We start from the raw sequence: 16116 nt of genomic DNA, 5'->3' as shown, positions 1-16116 counted from the left end.
CCAAAGTAGCAAATTTTTTTTTGTATTTAAGTTCCTGGGCGTATGTTGAAGTCAGTTTTTTTTTTAATTTAAAATAATGTATTTATTACGTATTATGTTATTTTGTTCTATTCTTTGGTCTGTTGTATAATAAATGTGTATTCATTCATTAAGGTGCTTAATGTGTATATAAAACTTTAGAGATTATAGGTAATAAAATGGTAATACAAATTTCAGCCTTCGATAACGTAGTGCGAGGTCGGGTATACGTCTCGGCTTTCGTTGACGACGTTATGGTAGTCGGAGTGTACTTCTCGCCTAATAAAAGTCTCGCTGACTTCGAACAGTTTCTTGCTGAAGTCGGCGTCCTGATAAGCAGAAGACGCTCCGGCCGCGTTCTTGTCGCTGGGGACCTCAATGCAAAATCTGTGGCATGGGGGTGTCCAGCGACGGATCCGCGTGGACGAGAGCTGGAGGAATGGGCGATGGCGACTGGCCTCACGGTCTTAAACCGAGGATCGGTAAACACATGCGTGCGGCAACAGGGCGGCTCCATTGTGGACGTCACTTTCGCAGATGCTGCCCTGGCGCGCCGTGTTCGGGGCTGGAAGGTGCTGGAGAACGTGGAGACGTTGTCGGACCACAGATACTTGAGGTTCGACATCTCCGCAAGTTCGGTTCTCCCGAGCGGTCCAACCCCCTTGCGAGAGGACGGTCCTCGTTGGTCGCTGTCGCGCATTGACCGGGACTTTTTGGTCGAGGTCGAGGTCCTTAACCGGCCGGACTGCGAGGAAGAAAACCTCTATAAAAATCACCCCGAATCCCAAGCGGCGGCGCACCGCGAGGGGATGCATGGCTGATGGGTAGTTCAGTCTCTAGTGCGACCCCCGTCAGGGTACCGGCCGACACCCTTTGGCGAGTTACGCTTTGGCTTATCTGGGTGCAGGGGGCACCACCCGGATGGACTGAATATTTCCCCCATACTCGTGGGATCAAATATGGAAATAAATAAAATTAGAAAGAATAGTAATATTAGAGGGCTAGAAGGCCCGCAAGGAGAGGAAGAGAGAGGAAGGAAGAGAGAAGGACAGGCTTACCGGCTGAAGATTGTTCTGCCTAAGCCAACGGAGGAGGAAAAGGTTAATGAGCTTCTAATGGACACTGATTCAGACGATAGTGACAGAGTTTTGGAGGCCTTAGTGGAGCCTTGGAAGGTAGCCGGAGCCGTATCAAAGCGGCCCCATGATCAGGTGGACTCACGGGAAGAGGAAGAAGGAGAGCCCTCGTTGAAGGCTGTCGCAGTGGAGCCTGAGACTGAGTCTGCAGTAACAACAAAGGCAAAGATTAAAGTGGGAAGGGCTCGGGCTGAAAGAGTAGATGAAGGTGTGCGAGAACGGAGTCCTATCAATAGGGCTAAAGTGACCATGAATGCCGATGGCGAATATGGCCCAACAAAAGACGAGCTCATCGACAGGGCCAGGAGTGCGGTCTCCTCGATAACGTGCGAGACTCAGAAGTCCAACAACCTCAAGGGCGGCGTGAAGGGTGAAATAAACCGGGCTACCAAAGAAATCCGCGCAGCCATGGACGCCCTACAGGCAATGACGATTGACGAGGAAGCCCAAAGGCTCCGGGCAGACAACAGGAGGATGCGACAGGAGATGGCCGCCTTAAGAGCGGAGGTCAAGGCCCTCCGGTTCGCGTTCTCTGCAAGGGAAAAATCCCCTGCACCAGTGGGTCAGCCCGATCTGGGCATGGATCCCCAGAGCTCCCCGGCACTCGGCGAGATGCTTGAGACCTTAAAGAGGGATCTCTTTATATCCATCGGGGGGATGGTAAATGACCGCCTCGAGCAGCTGGAAAAGCGACTCCCACAGGAGCCCATTTTGAGGCCGCCACTCGCGGCTGATAAAAAGAAAGGAGCAGTTACCCGCCGCTCTCCCGATGAGCCATCAGCGGGCCCTTCGCCTGCGCGTCCAGCAAAGACTCGCTCGGCGGCAGGAACTAAGACCACTAAGCCTACCGCTGCGCCGCAGACAGAGTGCAGCGTCTCCACACGTAGTGCAGAGCCACGTGAGGCTGAAGCCACTGAGACCACGCTCCAGCCCCACCAACCCCACCCGCCTGGTCAAAGGTAATTGGGAGGAAGGCTAAAGCCAAGACGGCTAAGTCCACTAAGCCCAAGGCTCCTAACTCAGCCTGCGCACCTGCTAAGGCTACGCCGGCTAAACGCAAGGGTAAACTGAGCCCTCCAAAGTCCTCAGCGGTCGTTATCACCCTGAGGCCAGAAGTCGTCGCAACCCAAACTTACGCGACGGTCATGAAGATAGCCACCGCGGGCCTGGCCTTGAAGGAGGTCGGAGTGGATCATGTACGGGTGCGCAAATCAGCCACCGGGGCCAGAGTTATTGAGGTTCCGGGGGCCGACAGCGCCAAGGCTGCAGATGAGCTGGCGGGCAAACTGCAAGGCCTGGTCGGCGAATGGGTGACGGTTACACGGCCCATGAAAACCGCAGAACTGAGGATCGCTGGTATTGACGAGTCCGTCACACCTGAAGAAGTGCAGAGGGTGGTGGCGCAAATGGGAAGTGTTCCACTGGAGCAGGTTAGAGCTGGTGCTATTCGGGCGGGACCCAGCGGGACTGGATCGATATTGGTCCGATGCCCTGTGACTACAGCGAAGCTACTCGTAGCAGAGGGAAGGATAGTCGTTGGGTGGTCGTCAGCCCGTGTTACCCTTTTGGAACCTATCCCGATGCGCTGCTTTAAGTGCATGGGGGTGGGTCACACAAGGGCTCTCTGCCCATCACCTGCCGACCGGAGCACTTTGTGCTTCAGATGTGGCAGGGAAGGGCACAAGGCGGCCTCGTGCTCGGATGAGCCTAAATGTGCAATCTGCACGCAAATGGGCAGGAAAGCTGGTCATGTTATGGGAGGGCTTAAGTGTTTCCAGTGTTGGAGGCCCCAGGCTCTTCAAGAGGTCGACAAGAACCGCCACAGGAGGACATCGAAATGGCGACTAATGACCATACGCCATAGCGAATTTCTGCAGGCCAATCTGAACCACTGCGCCCGTGCCCAGGACCTCCTGATACAACACATGGCGGAGTGGCAGATTCAAGTGGCGACAGCCGCCGAGCCCTACTTCATCCCTACTCAATCAAATTGGGCTGGTGACGTCGAGGGATCGGTGGCTGTTGTGGTGCCGGCACATGGAATTCCACTGGTTCCACAACGCAGCGGACCAGGGTTTGTAGCGGTCGTGTGGGGGGAGGTGACACTAATTGGAGTATACTTCTCCCCAAACAAACCCCTGTCTGCCTTCGAGGCTTATCTTAGAAGTCTGGAGCCAGTGGTGAGAGGTGCGGCCCCGACCCAGGTAATCCTGATGGGGGACCTAAATGCGAAGTCTGCGGCGTGGGGATCCCCCATAACAGATCTGAGGGGAGTTGAGTTGGAGAACTGGGCTGCCATGGTCGGCCTGGTCCTTCTCAACCAAGGACGCGCAAACACCTGTGTGCGACGGCAGGGGGGGTCAATAGTGGATGTCTCATTCGCTACCCCTGCCATCGCCTCACGTGCCCAGGATTGGCGCGTCCTCGAGGAAGTGGAGACTCTGTCAGACCATCGGTACATCCGGTGGAGAGTCTCCGCATCCTGCTCGTTGCCTCAAAGTCAGACCGGAGGAGGGAGAGTAGTGTTTCCGAGATGGTCCCTAGCCCGCCTCGACCGTGAAATGGTGGAGGAAGGAGCCATTGTTGAGGCCTGGAACGCAGCCACCCCGGTGCTGACTGATGTTGAGGAGAGGACGAGGCGTTTCCGCATCGCATTGAAGAGGGTATGTGATGCAGCGATGCCCCGGACCAGGTGCCTCCCAGCCCGGAAGGCGGTTTACTGGTGGTCGCAAGAAATTGCTGCTCTCCGTTGCGACAGTAATCGGGCGCGCCGGGCTTACACCCGCTGCCGCCGAAGAAGGCCACTGGACGCGCCGGAAGAGGATCGCCTATATAAAGAGCTCCAGAGGGCAAAAAGGGCATTCCAGGTGGCCATCGCTAATGCCAAGGACTCCGCCAGCGAGGAGTTCCTGGCAACCCTGAATAGGGATCCATGGGGTCGGCCATACCGCATCGTCAGAGGTAAGATGCGGAGTGCCCCACCCATGAACTCCATGGAGCCGGAGCTCCTTAATCGGGTGGTGTCTGGACTCTTTCCTCAACCACCAGCTTTTACGCCCCCGACTATGACGATTCCATCATTCGGGGAGCGAGAAGAGTCGATGGAAGCCCCTCCGGTCACAGAGAATGAATTAGGAGAAGCGTGGAACCACCTGCGGCGGTGCAAGAAGGCACCGGGACCGGATGGAGTCCCGGGAAGAGTCCTGGCGCTGGCCTTGAGGCACCTCGGGAGCCACCTTAGGCAGTAGGAACATCGCTGGGTTTTAGTGGGTATTCTGGCCGCTTTATGCCGGTGAGTCCCACATACCCCTCCGGAAACGGCGCAGCTTCGGATGCGCTGTTTCCGGAGGGGATGCATAAACGCATTTCCCAGCGTTAAAAAAAAAAAAAAAAAAATAGGTTAGGTTAGATAACATCCAATCCTTATATTTTTTAATATCGCCAGATCAAACTTTTTTGTTTTTACTTACGTATTTACATTGACAGGTAACCGCAGTAATCAACGATTACCAATATAATATAGCTCCAGTCAAACCATTTGGCTTTACGTATGCACGTGCCCTGTGGGATCTAAACCGGATCTGCATGGTGGATTATACAATTTCTGTCATCGTTATACACCACACAGATTTTAGTACAGAGTTTATTATATATTAGCACACCCACGGAGATAGGAAATTTGGGGTCTGAGCCCCAGTGGCTTGAACAGAACATTAAAGTGTCGGTCCCCGTTATTACTAACTTGTGATATTAAAAGTAGTTCTACTATAAGAGGGAGGAGGCGTGTACCCAGCAATGGGACATTCAAGCTATGGATGAAGATGATGGTGAATCACGTAGCAACGTCGCAAGTTTACCTCACTAACAGGATTCTACAAGGTATGTGTAGGAGCTTGTTCGTCGAGCAAGTATCTACGTCACCACGTACCACGAGCCAACTTTACAAAATATACGTCATTCAAGTACGGGTACGACGCGGTCTGCGCGAGCGCGCCCGCCGCGCCGCCGAACGCCATGTTAGTGAGGCCTCGCGGGCTCGAGCCCGTGTACTCTGCGGAACAGATTTAGCTCGATTCATTCATTTAATTCATCCATTACAACTCAAGCCATCGACCGCATATTGCTAACTTCCCATTGACATTGCTATTCCAAGTAAACGGTAAAATGGTTTTATACACACGGGTTTTTCACGCCATTGGTTGCCTTGAAGAGATCGAGGCCACTGGCTTTTTAACCGACTTCAAGAAGGAAGAGTTTCTTAATTCGTCGGAATCTTTTTTTTTTAATGTATTACCCGATTACTCGAAGACGCCTGAACCGATTTGCTGTTATTAAAAAATCAACAATAATGTAACCCAAAGTAGCAAATTTTTTTTTGTATTTAAGTTCCTGGGCGTATGTTGAAGTCAGTTTTTTTTTTAATTTAAAATAATGTATTTATTACGTATTATGTTATTTTGTTCTATTCTTTGGTCTGTTGTATAATAAATGTGTATTCATTCATTAAGGTGCTTAATGTGTATATAAAACTTTAGAGATTATAGGTAATAAAATGGTAATACAAATTTCAGCCTTCGATAACGTAGTGCGAGGTCGGGTATACGTCTCGGCTTTCGTTGACGACGTTATGGTAGTCGGAGTGTACTTCTCGCCTAATAAAAGTCTCGCTGACTTCGAACAGTTTCTTGCTGAAGTCGGCGTCCTGATAAGCAGAAGACGCTCCGGCCGCGTTCTTGTCGCTGGGGACCTCAATGCAAAATCTGTGGCATGGGGGTGTCCAGCGACGGATCCGCGTGGACGAGAGCTGGAGGAATGGGCGATGGCGACTGGCCTCACGGTCTTAAACCGAGGATCGGTAAACACATGCGTGCGGCAACAGGGCGGCTCCATTGTGGACGTCACTTTCGCAGATGCTGCCCTGGCGCGCCGTGTTCGGGGCTGGAAGGTGCTGGAGAACGTGGAGACGTTGTCGGACCACAGATACTTGAGGTTCGACATCTCCGCAAGTTCGGTTCTCCCGAGCGGTCCAACCCCCTTGCGAGAGGACGGTCCTCGTTGGTCGCTGTCGCGCATTGACCGGGACTTTTTGGTCGAGGTCGAGGTCCTTAACCGGCCGGACTGCGAGGAAGAAAACCTCTATAAAAATCACCCCGAATCCCAAGCGGCGGCGCACCGCGAGGGGATGCATGGCTGATGGGTAGTTCAGTCTCTAGTGCGACCCCCGTCAGGGTACCGGCCGACACCCTTTGGCGAGTTACGCTTTGGCTTATCTGGGTGCAGGGGGCACCACCCGGATGGACTGAATATTTCCCCCATACTCGTGGGATCAAATATGGAAATAAATAAAATTAGAAAGAATAGTAATATTAGAGGGCTAGAAGGCCCGCAAGGAGAGGAAGAGAGAGGAAGGAAGAGAGAAGGACAGGCTTACCGGCTGAAGATTGTTCTGCCTAAGCCAACGGAGGAGGAAAAGGTTAATGAGCTTCTAATGGACACTGATTCAGACGATAGTGACAGAGTTTTGGAGGCCTTAGTGGAGCCTTGGAAGGTAGCCGGAGCCGTATCAAAGCGGCCCCATGATCAGGTGGACTCACGGGAAGAGGAAGAAGGAGAGCCCTCGTTGAAGGCTGTCGCAGTGGAGCCTGAGACTGAGTCTGCAGTAACAACAAAGGCAAAGATTAAAGTGGGAAGGGCTCGGGCTGAAAGAGTAGATGAAGGTGTGCGAGAACGGAGTCCTATCAATAGGGCTAAAGTGACCATGAATGCCGATGGCGAATATGGCCCAACAAAAGACGAGCTCATCGACAGGGCCAGGAGTGCGGTCTCCTCGATAACGTGCGAGACTCAGAAGTCCAACAACCTCAAGGGCGGCGTGAAGGGTGAAATAAACCGGGCTACCAAAGAAATCCGCGCAGCCATGGACGCCCTACAGGCAATGACGATTGACGAGGAAGCCCAAAGGCTCCGGGCAGACAACAGGAGGATGCGACAGGAGATGGCCGCCTTAAGAGCGGAGGTCAAGGCCCTCCGGTTCGCGTTCTCTGCAAGGGAAAAATCCCCTGCACCAGTGGGTCAGCCCGATCTGGGCATGGATCCCCAGAGCTCCCCGGCACTCGGCGAGATGCTTGAGACCTTAAAGAGGGATCTCTTTATATCCATCGGGGGGATGGTAAATGACCGCCTCGAGCAGCTGGAAAAGCGACTCCCACAGGAGCCCATTTTGAGGCCGCCACTCGCGGCTGATAAAAAGAAAGGAGCAGTTACCCGCCGCTCTCCCGATGAGCCATCAGCGGGCCCTTCGCCTGCGCGTCCAGCAAAGACTCGCTCGGCGGCAGGAACTAAGACCACTAAGCCTACCGCTGCGCCGCAGACAGAGTGCAGCGTCTCCACACGTAGTGCAGAGCCACGTGAGGCTGAAGCCACTGAGACCACGCTCCAGCCCCACCAACCCCACCCGCCTGGTCAAAGGTAATTGGGAGGAAGGCTAAAGCCAAGACGGCTAAGTCCACTAAGCCCAAGGCTCCTAACTCAGCCTGCGCACCTGCTAAGGCTACGCCGGCTAAACGCAAGGGTAAACTGAGCCCTCCAAAGTCCTCAGCGGTCGTTATCACCCTGAGGCCAGAAGTCGTCGCAACCCAAACTTACGCGACGGTCATGAAGACAGCCACCGCGGGCCTGGCCTTGAAGGAGGTCGGAGTGGATCATGTACGGGTGCGCAAATCAGCCACCGGGGCCAGAGTTATTGAGGTTCCGGGGGCCGACAGCGCCAAGGCTGCAGATGAGCTGGCGGGCAAACTGCAAGGCCTGGTCGGCGAATGGGTGACGGTTACACGGCCCATGAAAACCGCAGAACTGAGGATCGCTGGTATTGACGAGTCCGTCACACCTGAAGAAGTGCAGAGGGTGGTGGCGCAAATGGGAAGTGTTCCACTGGAGCAGGTTAGAGCTGGTGCTATTCGGGCGGGACCCAGCGGGACTGGATCGATATTGGTCCGATGCCCTGTGACTACAGCGAAGCTACTCGTAGCAGAGGGAAGGATAGTCGTTGGGTGGTCGTCAGCCCGTGTTACCCTTTTGGAACCTATCCCGATGCGCTGCTTTAAGTGCATGGGGGTGGGTCACACAAGGGCTCTCTGCCCATCACCTGCCGACCGGAGCACTTTGTGCTTCAGATGTGGCAGGGAAGGGCACAAGGCGGCCTCGTGCTCGGATGAGCCTAAATGTGCAATCTGCACGCAAATGGGCAGGAAAGCTGGTCATGTTATGGGAGGGCTTAAGTGTTTCCCGCCTCCAACGAAGGGTAAGGAGGCTCCTTTGACTCGGGCCCCAGGCTCTTCAAGAGGTCGACAAGAACCGCCACAGGAGGACATCGAAATGGCGACTAATGACCATACGCCATAGCGAATTTCTGCAGGCCAATCTGAACCACTGCGCCCGTGCCCAGGACCTCCTGATACAACACATGGCGGAGTGGCAGATTCAAGTGGCGACAGCCGCCGAGCCCTACTTCATCCCTACTCAATCAAATTGGGCTGGTGACGTCGAGGGATCGGTGGCTGTTGTGGTGCCGGCACATGGAATTCCACTGGTTCCACAACGCAGCGGACCAGGGTTTGTAGCGGTCGTGTGGGGGGAGGTGACACTAATTGGAGTATACTTCTCCCCAAACAAACCCCTGTCTGCCTTCGAGGCTTATCTTAGAAGTCTGGAGCCAGTGGTGAGAGGTGCGGCCCCGACCCAGGTAATCCTGATGGGGGACCTAAATGCGAAGTCTGCGGCGTGGGGATCCCCCATAACAGATCTGAGGGGAGTTGAGTTGGAGAACTGGGCTGCCATGGTCGGCCTGGTCCTTCTCAACCAAGGACGCGCAAACACCTGTGTGCGACGGCAGGGGGGGTCAATAGTGGATGTCTCATTCGCTACCCCTGCCATCGCCTCACGTGCCCAGGATTGGCGCGTCCTCGAGGAAGTGGAGACTCTGTCAGACCATCGGTACATCCGGTGGAGAGTCTCCGCATCCTGCTCGTTGCCTCAAAGTCAGACCGGAGGAGGGAGAGTAGTGTTTCCGAGATGGTCCCTAGCCCGCCTCGACCGTGAAATGGTGGAGGAAGGAGCCATTGTTGAGGCCTGGAACGCAGCCACCCCGGTGCTGACTGATGTTGAGGAGAGGACGAGGCGTTTCCGCATCGCATTGAAGAGGGTATGTGATGCAGCGATGCCCCGGACCAGGTGCCTCCCAGCCCGGAAGGCGGTTTACTGGTGGTCGCAAGAAATTGCTGCTCTCCGTTGCGACAGTAATCGGGCGCGCCGGGCTTACACCCGCTGCCGCCGAAGAAGGCCACTGGACGCGCCGGAAGAGGATCGCCTATATAAAGAGCTCCAGAGGGCAAAAAGGGCATTCCAGGTGGCCATCGCTAATGCCAAGGACTCCGCCAGCGAGGAGTTCCTGGCAACCCTGAATAGGGATCCATGGGGTCGGCCATACCGCATCGTCAGAGGTAAGATGCGGAGTGCCCCACCCATGAACTCCATGGAGCCGGAGCTCCTTAATCGGGTGGTGTCTGGACTCTTTCCTCAACCACCAGCTTTTACGCCCCCGACTATGACGATTCCATCATTCGGGGAGCGAGAAGAGTCGATGGAAGCCCCTCCGGTCACAGAGAATGAATTAGGAGAAGCGTGGAACCACCTGCGGCGGTGCAAGAAGGCACCGGGACCGGATGGAGTCCCGGGAAGAGTCCTGGCGCTGGCCTTGAGGCACCTCGGGAGCCACCTTAGGCAGTAGGAACATCGCTGGGTTTTAGTGGGTATTCTGGCCGCTTTATGCCGGTGAGTCCCACATACCCCTCCGGAAACGGCGCAGCTTCGGATGCGCTGTTTCCGGAGGGGATGCATAAACGCATTTCCCAGCGTTAAAAAAAAAAAAAAAAAAATAGGTTAGGTTAGATAACATCCAATCCTTATATTTTTTAATATCGCCAGATCAAACTTTTTTGTTTTTACTTACGTATTTACATTGACAGGTAACCGCAGTAATCAACGATTACCAATATAATATAGCTCCAGTCAAACCATTTGGCTTTACGTATGCACGTGCCCTGTGGGATCTAAACCGGATCTGCATGGTGGATTATACAATTTCTGTCATCGTTATACACCACACAGATTTTAGTACAGAGTTTATTATATATTAGCACACCCACGGAGATAGGAAATTTGGGGTCTGAGCCCCAGTGGCTTGAACAGAACATTAAAGTGTCGGTCCCCGTTATTACTAACTTGTGATATTAAAAGTAGTTCTACTATAAGAGGGAGGAGGCGTGTACCCAGCAATGGGACATTCAAGCTATGGATGAAGATGATGGTGAATCACGTAGCAACGTCGCAAGTTTACCTCACTAACAGGATTCTACAAGGTATGTGTAGGAGCTTGTTCGTCGAGCAAGTATCTACGTCACCACGTACCACGAGCCAACTTTACAAAATATACGTCATTCAAGTACGGGTACGACGCGGTCTGCGCGAGCGCGCCCGCCGCGCCGCCGAACGCCATGTTAGTGAGGCCTCGCGGGCTCGAGCCCGTGTACTCTGCGGAACAGATTTAGCTCGATTCATTCATTTAATTCATCCATTACAACTCAAGCCATCGACCGCATATTGCTAACTTCCCATTGACATTGCTATTCCAAGTAAACGGTAAAATGGTTTTATACACACGGGTTTTTCACGCCATTGGTTGCCTTGAAGAGATCGAGGCCACTGGCTTTTTAACCGACTTCAAGAAGGAAGAGTTTCTTAATTCGTCGGAATCTTTTTTTTTTAATGTATTACCCGATTACTCGAAGACGCCTGAACCGATTTGCTGTTATTAAAAAATCAACAATAATGTAACCCAAAGTAGCAAATTTTTTTTTGTATTTAAGTTCCTGGGCGTATGTTGAAGTCAGTTTTTTTTTTAATTTAAAATAATGTATTTATTACGTATTATGTTATTTTGTTCTATTCTTTGGTCTGTTGTATAATAAATGTGTATTCATTCATTAAGGTGCTTAATGTGTATATAAAACTTTAGAGATTATAGGTAATAAAATGGTAATACAAATTTTCCGCTCTCATAGTTCGCTCTTTCGTTCAATCGTTCTTTCGTTTACATATCATTCAACATGAACAGCTATTTGAAACGGAGCTCATCCGCGGAAGTATCACCACCATGTTTTATTCTGTCGCTGAGCAGCATTGTTGTAATGCAGCGTTCCGATCTAAAGCGCGTGATTACAGTCACACGAGCCCAAACACCTACCCACCAAATTGCTGCTGCTGTTTTAGTTACTTTCACAGCATTAGGTCAATACTATGGGATACTGCTGCTAAGGTAAGCAGTGGTTACCTGTACAAGGTGTTACATGCAATTCTACCCTTTGTAGCTATACCTATCCGCAACGGTATACGTCTCAAATTGAAGGACACGGGGCGACACGTCCCATTCATTTGTTCATTCACTCACATTCGGGCGTCGTGAGTTAAACACGTGTAGCAATGTCCCGCGACTCACCCAGGTACCAGTGCTTCAGCGAGTCGTAGGTGAAGAAAGACACCCCCGCGTAGGGGATCACCCCCAGCACAGTGGCGGGGTAGCCTCTGCGGACACGGAGACCAGTCCATTACTACCGGAAACAATTCGCTACTTTTCTTAATTTGTGAAACAGCTAAAAATTTGCGACTTTTTCTATAAAACCCCAGCGTACAGACAGTTGTCTGATTAAATCTGTACTCAAAGAATGGGATAAGTTATTAAAATAATACTATTTTTACAAAATTAAAATTAAAGCGAAGCAGCGTATCGTTGATAAGATAATTATACTAAAACAATGTCAGAATAAAATATACTGGTTGTTGTATGAAACAATAATAAATTGATTGAATTACATTGTAGTTTTGTTTGCTCCGAAAAATACAGAAGTTAAAAGATTAAAGGTGGAGAGCAATTAGATGAAATTTATTCGCTTAAACTAAGAAAGAATTGACAGGAGAAACGGCTAAAGGGCGAATATTTAAAGAATTTGCAAGGGATGATGATTACAATCAAGGTAAGGGGAGAATGCACAGCGAAGAGAGTACAGGGCCAGGGTATAGGGCTGAAATGATAAATTCACGGGAGATAAAAGCAAAGCAGCATTTAAGGGGGGTTGCAATACGGGAAGAGTCAACTAGGCTAAAGTGAGGTGAAGCAGGAAATGTGGCAAGGGTTTAAAGGCGTCAGACTGGAGAAAGGACAACTTAGAAAATTTTACAGTTATTGGGCCAAAATTTGATGGGGGTTGGGAGGGGAATACATACAATAGAGGTTACGGGTGGGGATGAGGGGAATACATCGTTGAGAGCAGAGTGGTTGGGAGGGGAAGAGCAGGGGTCCGAAGGTGAAGGAGGGGAAGAGCAGGGGTCCGAAGGTGAAGGAGGGGAAGAGCAGGGGTCCGAAGGTGAAGGAGGGGAAGAGCAGGGGTCCGAAGGTGAAGGACGGAAAGAGCAGGGGTCCGAAGGTGAAGGAGGGGAAGAGCAGGGGTCCGAAGGTGAAGGAGGGGAAGAGCAGGGTTCCGAAGGTGAAGGAGGGGAAGAGCAGGGGTCCGAAGGTGAAGGAGGGGAAGAGCAGGGGTCCGAAGGTGAAGGACGGGAAGAGCAGGGGTCCGAAGGTGAAGGACGGAAAGAGCAGGGGTCCGAAGGTGAAGGAGGGGAAGAGCAGGGGTCCGAAGGTGAAGGAGGGGAAGAGCAGGGGTCCGAAGGTGAAGGAGGGGAAGAGCAGGGGTCCGAAGGTGAAGGAGGGGAAGAGCAGGGTTCCGAAGGTGAAGGAGGGGAAGAGCAGGGTCCGAAGGTGAAGGACGGGAAGAGCAGGGTTCCGAAGGTGAAGGAGGGGAAGAGCAGGGGTCCGAAGGTGAAGGAGGGGAAGAGCAGGGGTCCGAAGGTGAAGGAGGGGAAGAGCAGGGTTCCGAAGGTGAAGGACGGGAAGAGCAGGGTTCCGAAGGTGAAGGAGGGGAAGAGCAGGGGTCCGAAGGTGAAGGAGGGGAAGAGCAGGGGTCCGAAGGTGAAGGAGGGGAAGAGCAGGGTTCCGAAGGTGAAGGAGGGGAAGAGCAGGGTTCAGAAGGTGAAGGACGGGAAGAGCAGGGTTCCGAAGGTGAAGGACGGGAAGAGCAGGGGTCCGAAGGTGAAGGACGGGAAGAGGAGGGGTCCGAAGGTGAAGGAGGGGAAGAGCAGGGGTCCGAAGGTGAAGGAGGGGAAGAGCAGGGTTCCGAAGGTGAAGGAGGGGAAGAGCAGGGGTCCGAAGGTGAAGGAGGGGAAGAGCAGGGTTCCGAAGGTGAAGGACAGGAAGAGCAGGGTTCCGAAGGTGAAGGAGGGGAAGAGCAGGGGTCCGAAGGTGAAGGAGGGGAAGAGCAGGGGTCCGAAGGTGAAGGAGGGGAAGAGCAGGGTTCCGAAGGTGAAGGAGGGGAAGAGCAGGGTTCAGAAGGTGAAGGACGGGAAGAGCAGGGTTCCGAAGGTGAAGGAGGGGAAGAGCAGGGGTACGAAGGTGAAGGACGGGAAGAGGAGGGGTCCGAAGGTGAAGGAGGGGAAGAGCAGGGGTCCGAAGGTGAAGGACGGAAAGAGCAGGGGTCCGAAGGTGAAGGAGGGAAAGAGCAGGGGTCCGAAGGTGAAAGAGGGGAAGAGCAGGGTTCCGAAGGTGAAGGAGGGGAAGGTCCGAAGGTGAAGGAGGGGAAGAGCAGGGTTCCGAAGGTGAAGGAGGGGAAGAGCAGGGGTCCGAAGGTGAAGGAGGGGAAGAGCAGGGGTCCGAAGGTGAAAGAGGGGAAGAGCAGGGGTCCGAAGGTAAAGGACGGGAAGAGCAGGGTTCCGAAGGTGAAGGACGGGAAGAGCAGGGGTCCGAAGGTGAAGGACGGGAAGAGCAGGGTTCCGAAGGTGAAGGAGGGGAAGAGCAGGGGTCCGAAGGTGAAGGACGGGATGAGGAGGGGTCCGAAGGTGAAGGAGGGAAAGAGCAGGGGTCCGAAGGTGAAGGAGGGGAAGAGCAGGGGTCCGAAGGTGAAGGAGGGGAAGAGCAGGGGTCCGAAGGTGAAGGAGGGGAAGAGCAGGGTTCCGAAGGTGAAGGACGGGAAGAGCAGGGTTCCGAAGGTGAAGGAGGGGAAGAGCAGGGGTCCGAAGGTGAAGGAGGGGAAGAGCAGGGGTCCGAAGGTGAAGGAGGGGAAGAGCAGGGTTCCGAAGGTGAAGGAGGGGAAGAGCAGGGTTCAGAAGGTGAAGGACGGGAAGAGCAGGGTTCCAAAGGTGAAGGACAGGAAGAGCAGGGGTCCGAAGGTGAAGGACGGGAAGAGCAGGGTTCCGAAGGTGAAGGAGGGGAAGAGCAGGGGTCCGAAGGTGAAGGAGGGGAAGAGCAGGGGTCCGAAGGTGAAGGACGGGAAGAGCAGGGGTCCGAAGGTGAAGGAGGGGAAGAGCAGGGTTCCGAAGGTGAAGGAGGGGAAGAGCAGGGTTCCGAAGGTGAAGGAGGGGAAGAGCAGGGGTCCGAAGGTGAAGGAGGGGAAGAGCAGGGTTCCGAAGGTGAAGGAGGGGAAGAGCAGGGGTCCGAAGGTGAACGAGGGGAAGAGCAGGGGTCCGAAGGTGAAGGAGGGGAATAGCAGGGGGCTGAAGGTGAAGGAGGGGAAGAGCAGGGGTCCGAAGGTGAAGGAGGGGAAGAGCAGGGGTCCGAAGGTGAAGGAGGGGAAGAGCAGGGGTCCGAAGGTGAAGGAGGGGAAGAGCAGGGGTCCGAAGGTGAAGGAGGGGAAGAGCAGGGTTCCGAAGGTGAAGGAGGGTGTTAGCGACGCAAAAAGCCCTCTTGTTAATTATTAATTAATAAATTATAAATAATTAATATTATATAATTTAAGCTGAAATAAATGATTGTCTATGGTTTTAATAAATAATGTGCTAAAAACGGAACGTAGGTGGCGGGGGCGGCAAACCGTTATTCTGACGTCCGCGGCGGTTCAAATTGTAGACGTTCACCGCAACCGACCGCAGCCGCATCGTTTAAACTTTGCCAACCGCTACACACGTTCTGTCAGCCAAGTCACTTAAAGAAACCCTGTGTTTTCACTTGCCCTGGCCCCTACAAGTGGTCCTTCGAGCCGGATCGCAAGGTATGTTCCAAACTCCACCGCCAAATATGGTGAACACTGTGAAGAAACAGGACCTAGTTGAGGAGCAGGAGCAGAGCCAGCACACATGTAAGCAGGTGAAAAAGCAGGTACCCCTAAAGGAGGAGCTTAGAAAAAGGCTTTTCGATGAAGTAGAACCAGCTACTAGTGTTAAGAGCACTAGCGGCCACGCAGTGGCACCGAGTAGGGCTTCTACACGCAATGGCACGTCGAGAAAGTCAAGTTCAGCATCCATCCGAGCAAGAAAGACACGGCTGGAACTAGAGGCAGCGGAGGCGAAAGCGCGTATTGAGATGCAGCTAATTGAGAAAAGGTTGCAAGCTGATATGGCAGCACTAGATGAGGAAGCATACAGTCCACTACCGGAGGAGCATGAGGTGCGTAGCAATCATAATAGTTCTGTAGAGAAATGGTTAGAGCACAGTCAGCACGAGCAGTCAGCACAGCCCGTCCAGCAGGATGGTTCAGATTTAGGCGAGCTGTGCCCGCCCGCCGCTATAGGCGGTGGCACTGATGGGACTGTACACATGCTGGCTAGCGCACTCAAAGAAATGGCAACTATTGCTAAGCACAACGCACCACATGCACAAACACATAAGTTTTTAAGCCGTATTAGCACACAGAAGGATCTACCAACGTTTGAGGGCGACCCCATGGACTCGCTTTATTTTAAGCAAGCTTACGACGAGTCCACAAAAGTATGTAGCTTTAGCCCCAGGGAGAATCTGTGGAGGCTACGTAGTTACCTCCGCGGACCAGCAAAGGAAGCCGTCACGGCGCTGCTGATTAGCGCCACC

This window comes from Pararge aegeria, chromosome 25 (assembly GCF_905163445.1).
Source record: "Pararge aegeria chromosome 25, ilParAegt1.1, whole genome shotgun sequence".
Taxonomy (NCBI): Eukaryota; Metazoa; Arthropoda; class Insecta; order Lepidoptera; family Nymphalidae; genus Pararge; species Pararge aegeria.
The sequence above is the reverse complement of the archived record's forward strand: the minus strand, read 5'-3'. Positions refer to the sequence as shown.